Below are 7937 nucleotides of genomic sequence, written 5' to 3'. Positions count from 1 at the left end.
TGCAATTGCAGATCCCTGAAGGGTTGAGAACGCAATAATATTCTAGCTGGGCAGTCTCCAAACTTTGTACACTATGCGATCATAGTCCTTATACTTGTGTGATCGCACAGTTTGGTCTCGAAATATTATTTTTTTTCATCAAACACTTTATGGATACCTTCTGTGGCACGAATTTGACCTAAATCTTGTCCTGTAGATATGTATCATCATCTACAAACAAGAGGAGAAACTAGTGAGCAAGGTTGGAGATCAAATCATTATTTCTTGTAAGCTTTGAAGAAGTTTTTGATACAAAGGCATTTTTCTACAGATGTTTGACCTGTTGCAAACAATGTAAGGGGCTTAGTAGGCTGGACCAATATGTAACAGCATTTTCAGTCAATGAAGCCATGACATCAATGGGACCATATTAGAAAAACCGAGCAAACTGAACATCAATCAGAGGAAATTTCCAAAATCCACATTGCCGTGTCTAATGGTGCAGATTATAGTTTCGATCATCTGTACGATAACTACAGGATGGAAATATCTATTCTGGGAGAAGGTGTAGTGAAACTTTTGTGTCTAACTAATAAGAAAGAGACATAAAATTTCATCATATTTCTTCAACTTTGAGTAAATTAATTTGTTACTTCAGATGGATTAAGATTTTAGATGAGAAGATTCAATATGATTTTTCTAATTTTGAATTTCGATCCTATCTATTTATGAAAAAATTGTGTACGTGTTTAAAAATGCATATTTGAATAACTTAAAGTGCGTTTGATTATCAATATTTTCCATAAAAAAGTTGTTTTTCCAAGAAAATTCATACTTTTGTGTTATTTGATGGATATTTTTTCTCATGAAAAATATTTTCTTACTTTTGGTCACTTGACCAAAACAAGGAAAATATTTTATTTAGGGAGAGTAAATTTTTATTTTCCAGATAATTCATTCTTTCTTTCTCTCTTGTCTACTCGCTTTCTCCCATCTACCTACCGATAAAAAATGGACAAGCATAACATTTTCTAAATTGAAAATAAAATCAATCAAACCCATTTAATTGACAATTATCATGCAAATAATTTATAGGCAATTCAATAGCCTAGAATTTATTTTTTTTCAATGTAAATTCCATGTTAGCAATCAAACATACCCTTAAATAAATGTGTGCCTTCATTGACAGGCATGTTCATACAACTCAAAAAATGTATACCTTCAATGAGAGATTAATTTCTTTGAATGCTTAGACAAATCTTCATATTTGTGAAAAAAGAAATCACGAAATTTTCTTCATCAGAAAGGAAGTGGAATTGAAATAAAAGCGATTTTATAAAACTACGATCCAAGCCTAAACTTAACGATGTGGAATTAGAACTATTACAACTCACGCATGCTTTGAGTACCAATCTGCAGTTGGTTCATATTCTCACTTGGGTAACTACACACGATCAGTTTTCTACTGAAAATAGTCATCTCTAGGTTGCCCTATCTGCAATGAGAGTCATTTCCAAGTGTATATAATGTAAAGACCAATTGTTACACTTTGGGGGCTCGATTGGTTATATAACTCACAAATTAGGATTAATTAGGGATATGGAACACAATCAGAACCAATACCCAAAAAAAATAAAATAAAAAATAAAACAAAGAGAGAGTACGAAAGATCGAAAAATCTCAGAATTGCCCAAAACCACCGAAAAAGTAGATAAGAATCAACGAGAATATTTTAAAAGTCCTGAATATTACTTACTATGTAACATCAAGAAAGTCAATTGCTCACGTCCAATTGTTCATGTTTCTCTAATCACCTTATATCCTATACTGATTCCTGAAATAATCTAAGGCTGAGTAGATATTAGAGAAAACAACACCCTGAAGACGATATTTTAAAATGAATATGCATGACACTTTTTAAATGATATGATTACCTCAATTTCATGGAATAGATATGATGTTCAAATCTATTGTCACCCATTTTTGAAATCTTTAGACATATTAGACCAAATGAATCTGTTATGCACTTGATCAGGAACCTTGTAGAAGATAAAATTTAAATAAAACTTGTAACAACATATCTTTTTAGATTAGATGAGATGGTTAAAAATATATGTCTGAATATGATTATTCAAAATCAACAAAGCAATCTAAATTTCAGCTAATAATTGCACCAACCTTTGAATCCGAAGATAGATTGAACAATCTCAACAACAAAAAAGGGCGCTGAGAGGGAAAATTTAAAGGCAACATTTATGCCTAACTACTTGAGTAAGAATGTAAGATGTCAAGAGACAAGTTGTCGTTGTCGTTGTCATTGTGATGGAGTTTTACAAACTCGTTAATCTTCATCCTTCTGATAATTTCACACAAATAGGCTAGAGTTTTGCGATTTGATTTGGAATGGTATATAAACCAAATTGTAAGGGTTAAAACTAAAAAGACACCATTTTTATAGTATTATGAAATAAATTAACAACTCTAAACTCAAGTACAATCTCAACGAGTCACTTAAATTGTTCGATTGAAATTCTGACTTCTTGATCATACATACTTTATCATCTGACTACAAGGATCTTGATACCCTATACAAGTAGGCTTGCATGAGATGCTAAACAAATACTTCGACAAAAACTAAAAGGCCGTAAGAATCTCCACCATTAATTAGGTTATGAAAATTATGAGGCAAATCCATTACACAGGATGTTAAGGATCCAGCATAGCATTCATACCTAGACTCTGCATATCAACAAAAGACACGAGATTACCTTGCGATGATGGACCAAACAAATTAAATGGGCCTATTATTTTCAAAAATTATATATTTTTTTCAACTTCATATTTTTTTATAAAGTAATATGTATATTTAAAATTTTCTTATTTTTTAATCATACATTCTCAATTAAAATATCATTTGAATAGAAAAAAAGGGGCTCAAACATAGTCATAAAATTTTTTGTTTAATGGATTGAATTGGAGCATAAAATAATTATTTTTTTTAAATGCAGACTTTTACCTAGTATAGCGCAAGAATTGGGGGTTGGGTCGAGCTTGTACCCAACTTGACATGATTAAACCATGATAAATCGAGATTTGACGACATAATTCAAGGAAAGTTGAACAGGTGTTAGAAGTGTGTTCGATTGATCCAAGTCCTTTTAGGTTTGAAACTCGACACCATTCAAACCAACCAATCTTAGGTGGGTTGGATTTTGACTTTTAAATATTAAAAAAATAATTATGTGTGCTCCCCATATTCTCATCGTCACCCTCGAAATCAAGTAGCCAGTCACAAGCCTCTCTACATCTAATAAACAATCTGACATTAAGAGGAGGGTATTTGAGCTCCATCCCCACCTTTCTTTTTTTTTTTTCTTTTTTTTTGAAAAAAATGCATTTGGATGAAAATAAGGATTTTTTTTTTATTTGCATGTAATATTATTTTAATGGAGAATGTGAAGTTGAAAAGAAGAATGAGAAAAATGTATTTTAAAAAAAATAGGTATAAAAAAGCGCCTAAAAGACATGATGACTAGCATAGAAAGTGGAACAGGTGTTAGAAGTACGTTCGATTGATCCAAATCCTTTTAGGATTGAAACTCAACACCATTCAAACCAACCAATCTTAGGTGGGTTGGATTTTGACTTTCAAATATTAAAAAAATAATTACGTGCGCTCTCCATATTCTCATCGTCACCCTTGAAATCAAGTAGCCAGTCACAAGCCTCTCTACATCATAATAAACAATCTGACATAAAGAGGGCGTTTGAGCTCCATCTTTATTTTTTTCGTTTTTGAAAAAATGCATGTTAGAATAATAGATCGGTGGGAATATGTGGTTGAAAAATAAGGAAAAGCTTTTGAATTGTGTGTAATATTAATTTAATGGAGAATGCAAAGTTGAAAAGAAGAAAGATAAAAATGTATTTTGAAAAAAAATGGATATCAAACAAAGCCTAAAAGACAAGATGACTAGAATCGGAAGGTACTTGATTGTAGAGACACTACGGGAAAATGATGATGCATCCCATTCACTGCATTGACCAATGAACTTTGAAAAGACTCAACGACAGTGGAGGACCATCGACCTCTTGGATGATGGCAGTACTTTTTTTGATATTTGACAAGGAGGAGTTATAAGTAAAGGTGATTGTCCTATCTAGGCGTACAATTTACCTATGTTTTTCTTTTTAAAATTTGTACACGATTTGATAATTTCAAGTGGTTTTAATAATTGAATTTAAATTGAACTATTTCAAAACAGTTTGATTTCGGTAGGACATCTCCAAAGGAGACACTAAAATATCAAAATGCATCAAATTTTGGTGCAAAATGCCTCCAATTTAGCACCAAACTGCACAATTTTGGTGCAAAATGGTGCAAAGTTAATTTTACCCTTTGTTTTCATTTCCCGAACAAATTGATTAAGGGCATTTGTGTCATTTGCGTTATATAATTTTGAATATAATAAATTATTATTATGATGTTCTTTTAAAATAAATTTTAATAATATAAAAAATTATTTTAATAAATAATTAAAATAAGAATAGAAAAATTTTAAAATATAACAAACACAATTATTTAAAAATTTTTGTAGTGTTTCGATTAATTGTACTATATTTTTTTATATTTATTAATCAATTTAATATTTTTGTTAATTTAACGTAATTAATTATTTATTAATTTATGTATTGATAAAATAAATTCTCAAATAAATAAATTGATAAGAATAAAAAAGTGAAAAATGATTAAACATTGTTCAATTGATGTAAGTCTTGGCGTAATGCAATATTGGTTGGAAATAATTTTTAGTTTAGTGCAGAATTTGATATAGAATGGTGCAAAATTTACCTCAAATTTTGATACAGAGTTGAAAATTGTCCTATAAATCAAATTGTTGGTAGGTATACATAGATCCAAATCTACAATTTTAGATCGATTTGACAATTTTGTAATCTTCATAAGTTCCAAGTTTGTTCAAGTAATTGTGAAATCGGGTCTAGGATGATACACACTACTTCAACTTTTAAAATTATCGAGTTTACGTTTCAGACAATTTATTAATTCAACCTTACGTGTGGAATTGACTAATTAAAGCAACACATCACTTTTAATTAGTTTTTTAGATGATTATACAAACAAGTCAAATTTCCTTAAGTTTGAATGCTGCAATAGTGATATAGAAAGCAGTAAAAAAACAAAATTTGTTGAAGGAGAAACCCAACGTGGGAAAAACTCTGGGATCAAGCTAGTTAACTCTACTATAGACAATTAGGGATACATTGCGATTCCAATCTAGCAACTTCCACTAGTTCTAGTTGTTGTAATTCCTGTAATGTCTAAGATTCGTTGTTAATGTTCTACTCTCATGATCTATTGTCGTAGATACTGTCTAGCCATTACACTAGACTTCCCGACTGCTGTCTTCTTCCAACCTCCTAATCTTATACCAATTGTCTCTTCCAAATGGAATTTCAAGAAAGCTATTGTTCTCTTGCTTTTTCTGCGCTTGAAGTTCACCTCTCTCAATTCCCAATAAGAGAGTCCGTTCCTTAAAGTGTTAAGGAAGCCGGGTGTTTTGGAATCAAAGGTTTGATATTTTCCTCAAAGATGTGGCCGTAGGATCTCAATAATCAAAGGATTAAATCAAGGGTTGAATATATTTTTGGATCTTCAAAGGGTGACATGAATATGAAATATAATGAACAACCATACTTTTGGACGTCCCATGTATATTTATAAGGAAAAGTGTTTGTGATGAAAAGGGATTGAAAAACTAAGTGTTTGAAGCAAAACAGAATTCTGAATGTCGACATGTCGCTCGAGCGAGGAGCCCGCTAGAATCAAGTGACAGTTGAATAGTTGTCAGTGTTTTTATCATAAATTTCTCTCTTGATGTCTGATTGAGGTGATTCAAAATACGTTGAAAAACTAATTCAAAGGGCTACAATTTTTCTAGTAGCCGTGTCCAAATTTCAATATTTATATGCGAAAAATGTATTACAAGTTACAACTGAGATTTTAGAACATAACTTGTGTGGCTCTTTGATATCTTTTAGACTTCTTGTTGCATTCCAATGATCATGTATAATCTTCTTGGACATCTTGGACTCCTTCAAGGACTTTTGCTATAATTAGGACTCAATAATTTAACTTTGATTACAACATCTCAACAGACTCCTTGACTACTTTAACTCTTTTATATTAATTATTTTGTCTAAAGAATTGCCATTACAATAGAAACCTAACAAACTCCTCTTTTGACATTCTGTGACAAAACTATACAATAAAGTCGAGGAAGTAAAAATAAAAAACTAACCTATCCAAATTCAAATTGAATGACTGTCTCTTGCATTTCTTTTTAAACCTGTTCTCTGAAATCAAAAACTCAAATACCAAGTGTAAAAGCAGATGATGCAGAAAATGTAACAATTGAAGTTCATAATCATAACTAAGCATGCTAGTTTGAGACGTGACATTAATGTCAATCAAAACATCAACCGAAACATTAACATCACAAAATATCAAAACTCAAACAGCTATAAGTATGATATGGAATGCAATGTAACACAAATTCTCCCCTTTACTGCAATCTCCCAACATTTTTTATGCAATAACAAAATGTTTCTATGTCTCTCTCCAATGACCCCTAGACATAAAATGCACTGAATGTTCTCCCCTTCATTTATATACTCTCTCTCCTTTTTTGTCACAAATGCTTGAGGAGAATAATATCAAGATCAACTAGAGCATTAATACATAACAACTCAAAAATGCACTTTATAGCATGCATAAGTAAAATTAACAAGTAATAAACCTCCCCACATACTCAGTTTAAGTCAGAATGAAGTCAATTGTATAAGTGACTCATGTGTGTAAATTATAACTAATACAATGCAAGCAGAACTCCAAACCTTAATTTTGTGACAAGGGACATACTAATCACTGCCAATAAGTATATTCTTCTACTTATGAAAGTCAAACCATTTTGTCCTCTGAGTTTGAGCATTTTTATTTTTCAAAATTTCACATTTTTCTAACTCATTATATTTTTCACATTTTTGAAGCTCATTTTTTTTAAATCTTAAATGCAGGCTCTTCTCCATTAAATAACTAAGCTGACCATTCTAGCGAATTTTAAGCCCATTAACCCAAGTCTGTTGACCATAGGCACTAGGTTTTAAGGAACCTTGCAGGCTTAATTACTCTAATCAAATAGACCCTCAAAAAAATATTAAGATATTGAGTTTTTTTGTGGTGGGGGAATATTTTTGAGTTTAGGTCTAATAAATTCGATCAATTCATATTCAAAATCACCCTATTAAGATGTGACAGTAATCCCAAATTTCACACACGTGGTAGAGTCCCACTAACAATTTCATAGTGTGTGCAGTACAGATAGTACATGAAGACACCTATACTATGTACTCCACAATAACCTAAGTAAGTAATGAAAATTATGCTACACCTATCAATTTTTTTTGTTTATATTTCTCAAACACGAGTGCCTCACACACAAAGTAAAAAAATGTGAAGCACTCAAAACCAAGCAAAACGTACGTGTCAATTCAAACATACAGAAAATGCACATGCATACAACTAATACCTAAAAAGCAATAAAGAAATACAAGTGATGCATGCATAAATCATATAACAGTTAAGAACAAGTATGCTCCAAGAATAACTAATCAATAAGGTATAAGAGTGTTCTTTCCTTTAAGAGCACTGTGATCTACCTAAAGATTTTGCAGATCACTCTTCTTCAGCCAAACTTGCCTAATAGGATAACAGTTCCAAACAACCGTGTCACCAACTTGGTCAAACGATTCACTTGATTAGTAAGGAATCCAATCTGACCAACAAACACCTGATTTTTGTTTCTATTGAAGTTCATTTTTCTATTTTTGTTTAGGTATCGATGACATCTAGGCAGAGCCGACCTTGAGATTTTGGGTGC

The sequence above is a fragment of the Olea europaea genome, unplaced genomic scaffold, assembly GCF_002742605.1.
Source record: "Olea europaea var. sylvestris unplaced genomic scaffold, O_europaea_v1 scaffold1632, whole genome shotgun sequence".
Taxonomy (NCBI): Eukaryota; Viridiplantae; Streptophyta; class Magnoliopsida; order Lamiales; family Oleaceae; genus Olea; species Olea europaea.
The sequence above is the reverse complement of the archived record's forward strand: the minus strand, read 5'-3'. Positions refer to the sequence as shown.